The sequence below is a fragment of the Oryx dammah genome, unplaced genomic scaffold, assembly GCF_014754425.2.
Source record: "Oryx dammah isolate SB20612 unplaced genomic scaffold, SCBI_Odam_1.1 HiC_scaffold_27, whole genome shotgun sequence".
Classification (NCBI taxonomy): domain Eukaryota; kingdom Metazoa; phylum Chordata; class Mammalia; order Artiodactyla; family Bovidae; genus Oryx; species Oryx dammah.
Window position 1 is genome coordinate 128,643,370 of NW_024070211.1, and position 15,127 is coordinate 128,658,496.

General features: G+C 38.1%; 1 pseudogene; it reads left to right on the forward strand.

Moving 5' to 3' along the window:
* The window catches only part of LOC120854167, a 161,405-nt pseudogene extending 147,265 nt beyond the window's left edge, over positions 1-14,140 (forward strand).
* The last annotated feature ends 987 nt before the right edge of the window (positions 14,141-15,127 follow it).

A 15,127-nucleotide genomic window follows, 5' to 3' on the forward strand; every position in this document is an offset into this window, starting at 1 on the left:
CTGGGATTTCTTTGGAAGGAATGATGCTAAAGCTGAAGCTCCAGTACTTTGGCCACCTCATGCGAAGAGTTGACTCATTGGAAAAGACTCTGATGCTGGGAGGGATTGGGGGCAGGAGGAGAAGGGGATGACAGAGGATGAGATGGCTGGATGGCATCACGGACTCGATGGACGTGAGTCTGAGTGAACTCGGGGAGTTGGTGATGGACAGGAAGGCCTGGTGTGCTGGGATTCATGGGGTCACAAAGAGTCGGACATGACTGAGCGACTGAACTGAACTGAACTGATAGTGTGGTTATGATATTCAATTGAAATACGATTAGGTCCTTTTGATTCAGTGTCCTTTCAGTTTTTGAGTTACTTACTTCCTTTCCCATTTATACTAATTTATATTTAAATTTTGTAGACATTTAAAACTAAGCATAACATTAATAGCTTTAAATACAAATCGCCTATATATCAAACTAAAATTAGAGCTTTCAAATTCAAAATTATATAAAAGCATACACTCAAGAGAGTGTTATTCTCTCTCCCTTATAACTTCTACTTCATTCTTCGCTCAAGTTTTCCCATCACCTTGTGAAAGTTCGATTCATAAATCAGAACATGATGGTTTTGACTCAAATGAACTTGAGGAAAATATAGCAGTTGTTTACTAATTATTAATTTGACTCCTGTTCTTTTCACTGTTCTCTTAGCTTAACTCAGTTAGAATACTTTATTTGTTATCTAAAAGCTGTGAACATAAAGACAAGGACTATTGTTTGGCACCACTTAAACACACTCATTATAAAGGATTACTTATAACTGAAGAATGAGAAGAGATTCAATAATAATAATCAAATTATGGATATAAAATAGGGTTTGCCTTTTTTTATTTTGTGTGCATGCTCACTCACTCAGTCGTGTCTGACTCTTTTGTGACCCCATGGGTTGTAGCGGACCAGGCTCCGCTGGAATTCCCCTGGCAATAATGCTGGAGTGGGTTGCCGTTTCTTCCTCAGGAAATCTTCCCAACACAGGGATAGAACCCGTGTCTTCTGCGTCTCTTGCATTGGCAGGTATATTCTTTTCCCCTGAGCCACCTGGGAAGCCCATTTATTATTTCAACTACCCATTTTCTTAACAACTCTCTCTCCTTTCTTCTAGTTCACTCCTAAGTGAGCCAGGACTCTGGCGCATACATAACAAACTTGCTCAATACTTTTTTCATCTCAAAATCTTACTTCAATCAATTCCTTTTCCAAGTTAGGCCATATTTTAATTTCACATTCATTCGTCTCACTTCTCAGATCTCACTTTAACATATCAAGACTTGTTCATTTCATATTTCTAAGAATCACCATTGCAGTAAATAGACAGTTCTGTGGTGAATTAACACCTAACCTATTATTGAATCATTTTAATTGTTGCAGTTAAAGCAGAAAATTGGGATGCTCCCCTGGGGGTATGGCAATTCACTCGAGTATTCTTGTCTGGAGAATCCCATGGACAGAGGAACCTGATGAGATATAGTCCGTGGGGTCCCAAAGAGTCAGACATGCCTGAAGTGACTTACCACACAAACAGAATTAATAACCAATATCTGGCTTTAAATCATATTTGACAAGCTCTCATTTTTTAAAGTTAATACTTATTAAGTCCTCTCTCCCACATTTTACTCCTTTATCCAGTTAGGGAATGGTTGTTATAGTTATGGATATCTTATGCGAACAGAACGACAAGTAAAGCATTACACTAAAATGTGGTAAACTCAGCAAAGAGATGGATTCCAAATCCTCGGCAGAAGTCTAAAAGATGGTAATAATACCTCGGCAAGGAAAAATCAGTACACATGATGTTTGCAGCAGTTTTAAGCTCAGATTGATTCCACCCTTTTTCTTCACCTACATTTCCAGTTTTGTTTCAGAGTGGTTATTGTTGCTGATTTGAGATGAATGGGCAGAGAATCCTTTTATTGGGCTGTGAATGTGTGAGGGTCCACCTGGCCCTCTCTACAGCACAACTTCTGGGTCCAAGCAGATTGAATTTGATAATTATCTCAGTATGCTTGAAAGGCAAGAGCAGAAAAACTTGATCAAAGTTAGGAGAAATGACAGGGAAGTTAATCATTTGGTGGTTTGGGTGGTTCAAGAAGTCTGGAAAGATTAGAAGTATTAGGCAACTTGGAAATTTTTGAATAGGTAGTGTTACAACAACTGAAAACATTTAATACTTCTCTGATAATTTGTGGAACTTGATTGCCTCAGGGTTGATGTTGTTTGAAGATGGAACAATTTAATAGCTATTTTGAGGAATATGTCCATAATAAATTATGGTTAGTTTAGAAGTACTTGATTAAAAATCCATCACATAGAAATGACTACTGAGAAATCTCCCATTCCATTCGTTCCATGGAGTCACTATCATTTTCATGGTGAACTGGGCTGGTGGAACCAGGTCCTGGCCTGGAGAGCATTTTAAATGCTCTCACTAAAATAGAGTAAAAATTTACTAAACAAACATTCTGTGCATATTCACACAGATTAAGTCTTATCTGTGGAAAACAGATTAGTCTTGTGTGTTATTTGTTGTTGTTCATTTCCTAAGTTGGGTCCAACTATATGCGACCCAAAGGACTATAGCACGCAAGCTTCCCTGTCCTTCAGTATCTCCCTGAGTTTGCTCAAACCCATATCCATTGAGCCGGTGATATTATCCAATTAGCTCATCCCTTGTCACCTCCTCCTGCATCAATCTTTTCCCGTATCAGGGTTTTTTCCAATGAGTTGGCTCTTCGCATAAGGTGGCCAAAGCTTTGGAGCTTTAGCATCAGTTCTTCCAATGAATATTCAGGACTGATTTCCTTTAGGAATGACTGGTTGGATCTCCTTGCTGTCCAAGGGACTCTCAAGAGTCTTCTCCAACATCACAGTCCAAAAGCATCAATTCTTCAGCACTCAGCCTTCTTTATGGTGCAACTCTCACACCCATACATGATTACCGGAAAAACCATAGCTTTAACTAGACATATGTTTGTCAGCAAAGTGATGTCTCTGCTTTTTAATATGCTGTCTAGGTTTGTCATAGCTTTTCTTCCAAGGAGCAAGCATCTTTGAATTTCGTGGCTGCAGTCACTATCCAGTGATTTTGGAGCCCAAGAAAATAAAATCTGTCACTGATTCCATTTTTAAGTGATAGGACTGGATGCCATGCTTTTTTGTATATTGAGCTTTAAGCCAGCTTTTTCACTCTCCTCTTTCACATTCATCAAGAGGATCTTTAGTTCCTCTTCACTTTCTGCCGTTAGGATGGTGTCATCTGTATATCTGAGGTTGTTGATATTTCTCCCGGCAATCTTGATTCCAGCTTGGGCTTCATCCAGCCCGGCATTGTGCATGATGTACTCTGCACATAAGTTAAATAAGCAGGGTGACAATATACAGCCTCGATGTACTCCTTTCCCAATTTTGAACCATACTTGGCAAGTGTGTTATTTACTAGATATTTATTCAGAAAATTTTGTGGCCTGGGGAGCATATTGGGTTAAATAAGAGAGTGATTAAAAGGTAACACTGACACATTTTCTGCTGGATCCTAAATGTGTTTTTATTATCCAATTAAAATTTTTAAGAACATTTATCTCCATGGGCTATCTAAGCTAGTTTCCTTTTAAATACAGAATAAAGTCTAATTCCCCCCACCTCCTACCTTTCCACACTTTTTTTATTCATTCTTTCTGTCTTTTACTTGCAACAAATAACAACTGCACACCATAAGCTAAGCACCATGCTAAGCTCTAAGGATCTGGATGTGAAAGAAACCAATGAGATGACCATCTGAATGGCACTGAGACCCCAACAATGGGAGCAGAGGAATAAGCAATTTAAGTAACATGTGACAACTGCCTTGAGAAAATGCCAGTACTAAGGAAGTACTTGTCAGGAACAACTGGCTTTTTTTGTCCTTCATGGAAAGTTTCCCAGGGCAAGAGCATCTGACCCTGAAGACTACATGAGAGTTAGGCTAATAGTGTGGATTGTGAGAAGAGTGTGTCAAGCAGAATATAGGTGAAGATCTGGAGGTACAAAAGAAAGTGATGAGTTAGAGGAAGTCAAAGTAGTTTAGGATGGTCAGAGTGAAGACTTGGAGTGTTAGACCTGAGAGAGCAAAGTGAGATGAGGAAAGCTAATCTGATTCTTCTTAAAATGTAGGCTTTTCTTCTAAAGGGTGGTGAAGTCCATTGGAAAACCATAAATTGGTGAGTGACAGGATAACATTTGGACTTTAAAATAATTTCTCAAGAGATAGTATACAGAATAAATGTAAAAAGAAGAAAGCCTAGAATGCAAGAAACTAGAAGGATGTTACCTGATCCAGGCAAGAGGTGGGCTATAGTGCTGATTTCCAGAATAAAAAGGTGTGGCACTCAAGAAAGAGGTCAGAGTGAAGTAAATATTTATGGTTTATTTAGTCATTCATTTATTTTTACAAATATTCATTGCATATCTACTATGTCTAATGCTTGGTACTTGAGTATTAGGTGCTGGAGTTATAGGAAAGAACAAAAGAAACAAAAGTCTTGTCTTCATGGGATTTATAATTCAGTTTAAAAGACAGCAGCAGAAAAGTAAGTGAAATATATAGTCTACCAGAGGATCGTAAGTGGTGAAAAGAAAAATAAAGCAGGAAAGAGATAGCAGGGGGCTGGTAAGGATATGAGATAGTCAAAGAAGTACTCATTGATATTGGAGCAAAGATCTGCAGAAATCAAGGAAGCAAACCATGTAGATGTTGGGAAGGAGTGATCCAGAATGAGGAGGAGAAGAAAAGGAAGAAAAACAAAAGATATAAATAAAATATAAATAAAATAAATATTTTTTTGTTTTATTTATTTATTTTTACTTTACAATATTGTATTGGTTTTGCCATTCATTGACATGAATCCACCATGGGTGTACATGTGTTCCCCATCCTGAACCTCTCTCCCCATCCAGTCCCTCTGGGTCATCCCAGTGCACCAGCCCCAAGCACCCTGTATAATGCATCAAACCTGGGCTGCCGATTCATTTCACATATCATAATATACATGTTTCAATGCCATTCTCCCAAATCATCCCACCCTCATCCTCTCCCACAGAGTCCAAAAGACTGTTCTATACATCTGTGTTTCTTTTGCTGTCTCGCATACAGGGTTATCATTACCAACTTTCTAAATTCCATATATACACGTTAGTTTACTGTATTGGTGTTTTTCTTTCTCGTTTACTTCACTTTGTATAATAGGCTCCAGTTTCATCCACCTCATTAGAACTGATTCAAATGTATTCTTTTTAATGGCTGAGTAATATTCCATTGTGTATATGTACCACAGTTTTCTTCATTTCTCCATTTGTCTGCTGATGGACATCTAGGTTGCTTCCATGTCCTGGCTATTATAAACAGTGCTGTGATGAACATTGGGGTACACATGTCTCTTTCAATTCTGGTTTCCTCTGTGTGTATGCCCAGCAGTGGGATTGCTGGGTCATAAGGCAGTTCTATTTTCAGTTTTTTAAGGAATCTCCACACTGTTCTCCATAGTGCCTGTATTAGTTTGCATTCCCACCAACAGTGTAAGAGGGTTCCCTTTTCTCCACATCCTCTCCAGCATTTATTGCTTGTAGATTTTTGGATAGCAGCCATTCTGACTGGCGTGAAATGGTACCTCATTGTGGTTTTGATTTGCATTTCTCTGACAATGAGTGCAGAAGATATTTTAAAGTAAATCACCAACTCAATGGACATGAGTTTGAGTAAACTCCGGGAGTTGGTGATGGACAGGGAGGCCTGGTGTCCTGCAGTCCATGGGGTCACAAAGAGTCTGACACGACTGAGCGACTGAACTAATAACTGAACTGAACTGATACAAAGACTATTCTAAAAATAGATGTTTAGCTAGAACTCTTTCTCCACTGTTTGGGGGGGGGGGCTTGACCAGAGCCCTCCCCTCTCCTCTATTAAACTCAGGGTTTTTAAGAGATCAGGCCTTGCTCTTTCGTGACATCCTAGGCCAACTTTCTCGTTCGGAAGTGTCCCAACGCAGAAGAATAATAAACAATCCTCCTGGAATTCAGGAGCCACAGGAGACTCGGTTCTATCCCAGGGTCAGGAAGATCCCCTGGAGGAGGGCATGGTAACCCACTCCAGTATTCTTGCTGGAGAATTCCATGGACAGAGGAGCCTGGCGGGCTACAGTCCAAAAGGTCACAAAGAGTCAGACGCGAATGAAGCGACTTAGCACGCAGGATGCAGAAGCATGAAAAGTGTTCTCTGAGTGCTTTTGCACCTTCCCTCTTCCCCACACCAAGGCAAGGTGTCTGTGCTCGCACATTGATAGACTGTTCTGGAGCCTCTTTGATGCTTCCAGTCTTGGCAAAGGACTGCTCCTGGCTGGAGTCCACTAAGATCTTTCTCTGACACCTTTCTAACTGTGCCACTCCTTTGCTTTGAATGTGACAGCTGCTCCTGAAGACGGAGCTAATACCCAAAGCCCAGAACTGATTTTCAGAATGGCTGCAGCCCCCAAGTGCCAGGGAGTGGCTCCAAACTGAAGAAGAGACCTTTAGGTGTGAAGGCAAGGCTGAATAACCCAGCGCAGCATTGGGTGGGGTTCCCTGGCCAGGGAGGATATGAATTTCATACTGCAGACCCCAGAGGACAGAATTAAATCTCTCCAGCTTCCGAAGATTGTCGACAGGAAGAGAAAGAAAAAGCAGCCATCTTTGGAAAAATAAAGTGGAAACAGGATTTGCATGGATTCGGACCCCGGTGAGGAGCAGAAGGAGGAAAAGACAGAAGGTGACCCTCAGGCATCAGGATGGACTCCCGCCGACGTCAGGAAGCATCAACGCCATCGGCATCCGCGAGGTCACCAGAGCGCCGGAGGGGAACAAGCTATTCCTGGCCTTGGTGTGTCTGTCGGCCAAGCCAGCCATCGTCACTGCACACGTGAGGCAGCTGAGCCATCAGCGGAAGTACCACCATCTGCCGGATGCCCCAGCCCAGCCAGAGGCTCGCACCCGCCCTGGGCTTAAAATGACTCCTGAGCTGAAAATACGTCCTGGCCTTGGGATTCAAAAGAAATACCAATGCCTTTAGGGACCAACTGAGGGCCGTCACGCCCAGAGACTCCCGGTCTAAATGTGCCGTGACCCGGAGAGTACCTGGAGACAGAAACTTCGGAAAGCCTAAGACAAAGAGATTTTGGACACTTCCATTGAAGAATTCTCTAAACCAAAAAGAAAGCTCACTGAGGGTCAGCAAGCTGTAATGTTACACCCCTGAAAATAAACTGATTCCAAACCTCCAAAAGATAAGGAAACCACTCAAAAGCAAAAAAACAAAAAAAAAAAAAAAAAGCTTCAAAGTAATCTTGGATAAACCTGTCACTTCATACTGTTGTAAAATGACACTTCATAAAGAAGTCTTGGGGATACCTGGGTGGCACAGTGGTGAGGAATCTGCCTGCCAGTGCAGGAGACACAGGTCTGATCCCTGATCCCTGGGTGGGGAAGATCCCCTGGAGTAGGAAATGGCAACCCATTCCAGTATTCTTCCTGGGAAGTCCCATGGACAGAAGAGCCTCGTAGGCTACAGTCCATGGGTTACTAAGAGTTGGACACGCCTGAGCACATGCATGGGCATTTTCTCAAATGTGTTATAAAATTGCCTAAAAATTCTTTTAATAGAATATAGAATGTAAACTCTCTCTTACTGGTAAGAGCTGCTGTAATAGTTCAGATGGTAAAGAATCTGCCTGCAATGCAGGAGACCCAGATTGAATCCCTGTGTTGGGAAGATCCCCTGGAGAAGCGAATGGCAACCCACTCCACTATTCTTGCCTGGAGAATCCCATGGACAGAGGAGTCTGGTGGGTTGCAGAGTTGGACACAATTGAGCAGCTGACACTTACTGGTAAACATGATTGACAATAGGATGGAATAGGGCTTGTTCAGGAGCTAATGGCTTTTATAGATGTGTTTGCTCCAATCTGGAAATAAAGGATAACTAATCTGCCTTTTAGATTTATCTATCTTCTTTCCTACTTTCTTTCCTAAAAAAAAGCTACTGGGATGCACAACCTGAATGCAAGTCCATTTCTTATCAAGGAGAGGGAAGGCATACTACAAAAGCCCTTTGCTTGTCAGAATCTTTCATTGCCCAATTTCACATTTATAAGAATTTTCTGGATGGTTAAGGAAGTTAGAAACAACACCATGTTCAATCTTTCCCTGATAGTGTAGAGGGGAAGGGTAGCCAAACTGTTAAGGACCAGGCCAAGGTTAGGATTTAGATGTAACTTGGATGAGCCTCTTCATGTGAGGTTGGTGGAAATTAGAAGCAATGTCATTTTGAAAATCATTTGCTCTGGAAAATTCATGACAGCTATAGATAGAATCATGTGGCCTTCACAAGTTTCTGTACCATCTTTTTCATAGTATTTATCACTCTGAGTTGAAATTGCTTCTTGTCAGCATTTCAGACTAGACTGTAGATTTATTAAAGATATAGATCAGGTCTCTTTCATCACCAAGTAATATGCCAGGCACAACACTTAGCACACAATAGGTATACATTTAATATACATTTAATAACCATAAGTATACATAAAAGTATACATTTAATTCATAAATGAGAGCATAGACCAATTTAACAGCCATATTTCCCTGCTAAGATTGACTAAAACCTACCAACTATTATTTTCACATCAACTACTAATACACAACTACTCAGCTCTGTATATTCATTGGAAGGACGGATGCTAAAGCTGAAACTCCAGTATTTTGGTCACCTGATGCAAACAACCGACTCATTGGAAAAGACCTTGATGCTGGGAAAGACAGGGGGCAGGAGGAGAAGGGGACGACAGAGAATGAGACGGTTGGATGGCATCACCAACTCCATGGAAATGAGTTTGAACAAATTCCGGGAGATGGTGAAGGACAGGGAAGCCTGGAGTGCTGCAGTCCATGGGGCTGCAAAGAGTCGGACACAACTGAGAGTGAAATACAATGACAACTACTACTAGTACACAGCCATGTCTCTTCACCATATTCTTGGGCAACTGATTTTTAATAGATACTTTAATTTTTAATAGCATGTAATAAATGTTAATAGCATGTTATAAATGCTATTACATTTATCTCTACCTAGCTTTGTTATGTTGATATCAGCCCACTATGTAATTAGCCCCAAATATGTAGACTTGTCCAATGGGAAGGTAGTAATGTTGAGATTTTTGTCCTATTGTTTTAAAGCATATTCACTCTTCTCTGCACAAACAAGGGTAATATTATTGTCAGTACTTTTCTAAATCAGAGTGAAGCTTTTGATTAGAATATCAAAAGAATGCATGCTTGCAAGACCTTGAGCTTTCTATAGATAGGACAGGATGAATCTGACTCAATCGCTATGACTGACAAAACAATGTGATGGCCAGATGAAGACTATGCTTGCCATAACTCAACAAAGCAGTCACAAAAAGGCTAACCACCCTCTCTCTGGATCATGGATATTAACAGTTCTAATATTTATTATTTTTAAAACTGCTACATATTTTCATGTGAATATCTTTGATATCTTGCTGTAAGAAATATTTTAGTTGGATTGAGAAGGTAAGTTTCTTTTTCCCTTTTTCTAGGTTTATTTCACTAAACTATATACAATAGAAAAAATAGATGCCACCTAGTAGTAGTGAGAGTTTGTAAGCTTATTGCCTCATTCTGAAGCATCTCATTCAAAATTTATACATCAATGAATCAGGCTGCCTCAATTAAAAACAAAATGAAGTCAAATGTAATAAAATAAATAACAGCAAAAAGAATGAAAAGGTATAATCCCCTATTTTAAAGTAAAAAAATTCTAACATGATCTTTAGGTGAAAAGCATCCATATATCAGTTCCAGAGAGAGCTTAAATAGCTCATAGGAACCACTTCATGTGCAATTAAAACAAAGTGTTTGGTTTTCTTTACCTGTGTTTTACAGTAATATGCTCTAAGAAAAAGAATGATACTCTGTGAAGTCCAGAGAAGAGATACATCTATTTCTGTGGGAGCTATTTGGAAAACAGATACTGCTGTAGAAATACAAAACATATTACAGGAGGGGAAAGCAAATCTGAGCAAATAACTGACATTTTTAATTGGAGAAAAATACATATTATATGATTTTTTTAAATAAATCAGTCAAATTATGTTTAAACTTATCACTTTATAAATGAATTATTCTCTTAGAATAAAGGATTTTCTGGACAAAGTATTTGTTGAATATTAAGTAAATTGTATAATCTTTATAAGGTTAAGAATTGTATTACTTTTCTGTTTATACCATAACAAATTTAGTGTTTTGCTTTGTATTATGATAGGTATTTGAATAGTGTAATTAGTTAATTTATCATAAACTGTTGGAATCATCAAGGAAATACTGTTATCCACCAAGAGGCACTTACCAGAATTGTTGGAAAGTAGTTTGGAGGAAAAATTGTAGAAAGTGGACAATGTTCTTAAAAATTCAAATTTATTAAGTGAGAGCAAGTAGCACATCTATCGAAGGGTTAAAGTAAAATCAAATAAAAATTGGAATTTGTTAACTGCTTTAACTGTTAATAATCCATAGTGTCCTCCAACTAACTGTTTTTTATGTTTTTCAATTGCTTCTTGGCACTAAATCAACTTGTATATCAAAATAACAATATTTGCATAAAAGTTTTCTTTGCAGAAATTGAAAATTAATAAAGCTTTTTTAAAAAAAAATGATAGAGAAATCAATAAAGAAATCAGTAAAGAGAAGACCCAGCTGAGAAATGTTGCAAAGTCTGTGAAATATTGTTGTAAAGACAATCCTATGATCCTTTTGGAAATATTTGTCTAAGTATGTCATCTCGGGACAGCTCCCTGCCACATATGTAAGTTTTGTTGGAAACTGTTCATTTCTGCACTGTCAGGATGGGATCATTTTGTACAGTTTACAACGTGGACAGGCCCTGAGGGGAGGGAAAGCCCAATTTTTCACTTTCTGGTTTTGCTTGGCTGATCCTAGCTTAATGCTGACTGCAATAAAACTTGGGTTGTCCCAACAGATTCTGAAACAAACAAAAGTCATATTAAAAAATATAATTTAATAGAAGAATGAGATTCTACCCAAAGATTCTGCTTTCAAAGATACATTCACACCATCTCAATTCAAGACAATAGACTTTAAGGACTCTTCCACTGACTTTTAAATTCCATAAAACACTGAGAGATTTTTCTTTTTTATTCTCTTTTTACTAATACAACAGAAAAAAAATACACCTTTGACTACATCTTCAATTGATATATTATTTTAAAAAACACTTCTTAAATCTAATCTCTGGGATTGTCTTTAAAATCATTTTCTGAGACATGAAAGAAAATTGGAATCATTACCAATCATTATCATCATTTTGTTTTTTGATGCAGTGTTACACAACTTGACTTGTTTAATCCTACTTTTTCACCAGAAATCGCAGCAAATTGTTTGTGGTGGTTAAAAAAATTAAGTCTACTCTTAGTGAATTCATCAATGAAAACAGTGAAAACAATATTTAAAACAATATGCAATTAAGAGAAAAAAATGAACTAAATATAGCTACTCCAAAATTTTCATTGAAGAGAAAAACACTCATTTAAGTATAATGGTTCTAAAGATTGACAGCATTCAGGGCTACTAAATTGAAACTATTGTTAATATATGGGGATCAAAAGAATGGATCCTGGAATCAAATTTCCGGGGTCTGAATCTTGGCTCTGGGTTCACTAACCTTGTGATCTTCCAGAAGTCACTTTACTCATTTGCAAAGCAAGTATAGCATTCATCATGTTCATGGGGTTGTAGTGAAGACTAAATAAATTATATACATATTATATATTTTTATATATTATATTAAATATGTATAAAAATGAATACATGTAAATAAAACAAAATAATAATGCTGCTGTTGCTACTGCTGCTAAGTCGCTTCAGTCATGTCCGACCCTGTGAGACCCCATAGATGACAGCCCACCAGGCTCCTCTGTCCCTGGGATTCTCCAGGCAAGAATACTGGAGTGGGTTGCCATTTCCTTCTCCAAAATAACGCTGATATATTCTAAACACTAAATAAAAAATGCTACTACTACTATTATTATTATTAAAGGCTTTGTTTATTGTTTTAATCATAAGACAATCATCCACAATTATTTTTTCACAAAAATAACCTTCTTCATACCAATTAAATTGAAACATGAAAACCCACTTCGTAATTCATTCATTATTGTGAATTTACTGAGCACCTTATATGCCAGGCAGGCTACAGCCCATGGGGTTGCAAAAAGTTGGACATGACTGAGTGACTAAGTGACAACAGTTTCACTTACATGCCAGGAACTGCATCAAGCGTTAGATATTTAATATTTTTCAGATTCCATTTTGAGATGATTAAAACTCTCTGCATTAACACTCTCTAGGATGTGCTCAGTTGCTTCAATCATGTCCAACATATTGCAAGCCCACGGACCGTAGCCCACCAGGCTCCTCTGTCCCTGAGATTATCGAGGTGAGAATACTGAAGTGGGTAGCCATCTCCCACTCCAGGGGATCTTCCCAACCCAGGGATCAAACCTGTGTCTCCTACGTGGCAGGCACATTCTTTACCTGCTGAGCCACCAGGGAAGCCCCAACATTCTTTAAGGCTAAGGGTTTAAATGACACAATCGAAAACAATTTCTGAGAATATTTTAATTGTGGGAGGCACTCTTCCTCTTCCTGAATCCCATTCCTTGCCTTTGTCAAGGCAAACTAACATTTACAAGCCAAGTATTTTCTTATAAGCTTTAAAAAGAATTACCTTCTGGCTGGTGATTCAAAATAAATAATTCAAATAAGATATTGTTTGGAAAAATGTTAATAAACTTCTATTTGAGGTTTCTTGCATTACTTTCATTTGGCAGGGATTTTATTTGGGGACTAAAAAAAATAAGAAATGAAGAAAAATGTCATGACTTTACAGATGGATATTATTATTCTAAAGTAGTGATTATCTTATAAAACCACTATTCCATGTTGAGAACTAAGAAGCCTTTCATTTAAATTTGAATTATATAAGTTACACTGGAAAATTAATGAAACCATCAAAAAGCTTAGAATCATTGATATCAGACTGAATTCTCAGCATCTCATCTGCCAACAGATTCTCACTGAGTACTTGTTCTTGGAGACTACCTGCAAGGTGCCAGAGAAACAGTGACTATCAGAACCCAGTCCTTCCCCCAAGGAGCTTTCATTCTTGCAGAAAATACAAAATAAAAATTATGAGTAATCAAAGAAATTATCATAAGTGAATAACTACCAGAAAATGAGTCACTTTGGCAAGTGGCCAATCAATATGGCCCATATTTTGGCATTGTTTTCAGTATCTTAAAATCCTGTGTCTTAAGATTTCTTTATCCCAAACTCTTGATGCCCACTTCCCCTAAGTTCTAAACTTTTGACAAGAGGAAAGGAGAAGTGTTCGCTTCACCTATTTTTAGCCAAAGAGAAGAAAATTTAATTGTACCAATGTAGTGCTGGAAAAAAATAGCTAGGAAGAGAGCTAACAGCAGGGTTGGTACACATGGGTACCCAAGGTGCCTGTCATCACTGCTGCTGTTTCTTCTAGTTTACTGGTCACCCTTTCTTCTTGTTAAGACTTCTTATTTAAGTCTTCCTGCTAGGAAGGCCTTTGCTAACTAGTATGGCTGCAATCATTAGCAATTTGGTAAAATTCCAAAATATACAACCCCTAGAAATTTTCCTGGATTCCTTGCTTGGAGAAACACTGCAAGCAACTTACGGCACACAAATCAGAAAGGTTGGCCTGGAAAACCATTTATGTAATTTCTCTGCTTTTGTTTTGGGGAATCTTCCAAATGAACTGTCTAGAGAATCAGATATAATTTTGAGCAGGGGATGGTAACGTGGCTTCAACAATGATTTTACTTTTCTCGTAATTTTGCACTCGACATCATTTTTTCCAGTGGTGTGTCATGCTGTCCCAGTTGACCGTCTGGCCATATTTTGTTCTGGTGTTTGCTGTAGCAAAAAGTGCAGATATAAAGTTACCTTCTTCAACTCGATGTTAATTTCAGTGAAATCTCTCAAGATGCATCATCTCCCCTTTTCCTCCACTAAATCTGTATGATCTCAGAGTCCATCCTTTTTTGATTATATTTCAAATAGGAAATAGTAACTCTGATATTTTGAAATAATTCAAGAGCCTTATTTTAGCTCTGGATTTCTTCTTAATCAGTTAGTCATCACAACTAATAAATAGCAAATGTATTTATTTCTTATTTCTTCCCTTCCCCACCACAAAATGTGTTGTGTACATCACTTCAAATTGGGAGATGAGGGATGAGGAGGGTCAATGAATTTTTACACAACCCTTTGCAGTTTGATCACATCATGCCTCCAGCTATTAATCTTTAACTGTTGGCCTCCCATTGCCAGTCACACCCTAACTGATATTTTAGGAGTGACTGTTTCAGCTCACACCAGGCAACAATCAAGAGTAATACAACCCTGATGCTGAATCTAGGTCAATGAGGCTGCTCACTTTGGAGCTGACCTTGATGCTAACTATATATTGATGCTTCTATATATTCCTAGGGATACTCAACTAAACCGACTGGTGTTTGCATACATCTCCAAGGAATTTAAGTCAATAAAGCAAGCATTCAACATGTGTCTTATGTTATGTGTGAGGTGTCTGTATTTGTGAAATAGAAGGGAAATTTCAGTCTTTTGATGACTTTACTTTTTTTTTTTTCTTTTTAAAATTTGGACTGCAAGGAAATGGAGTCAAAGGAAGTGAAACAGTTCAGAAGTATGAGAACTCCTCTTTAAAGTATTTTGTCATGGTACTCATTTATATACCATTTAAAATTTTTTATCCCCAAAATAAAACAGATGAAAATTGTGCTCATTTCTAGCTCAATTGTTTATTTTTTTTTAATTAACCTGTCATTCTTTCTTATATTCCTTGGTAAATTACTTATATTTCTTTTCATTAAAAAATTATTTTTTTTAATGCTTTCTTACTTGTAATACTTGTGGGAAACACAGAGTTC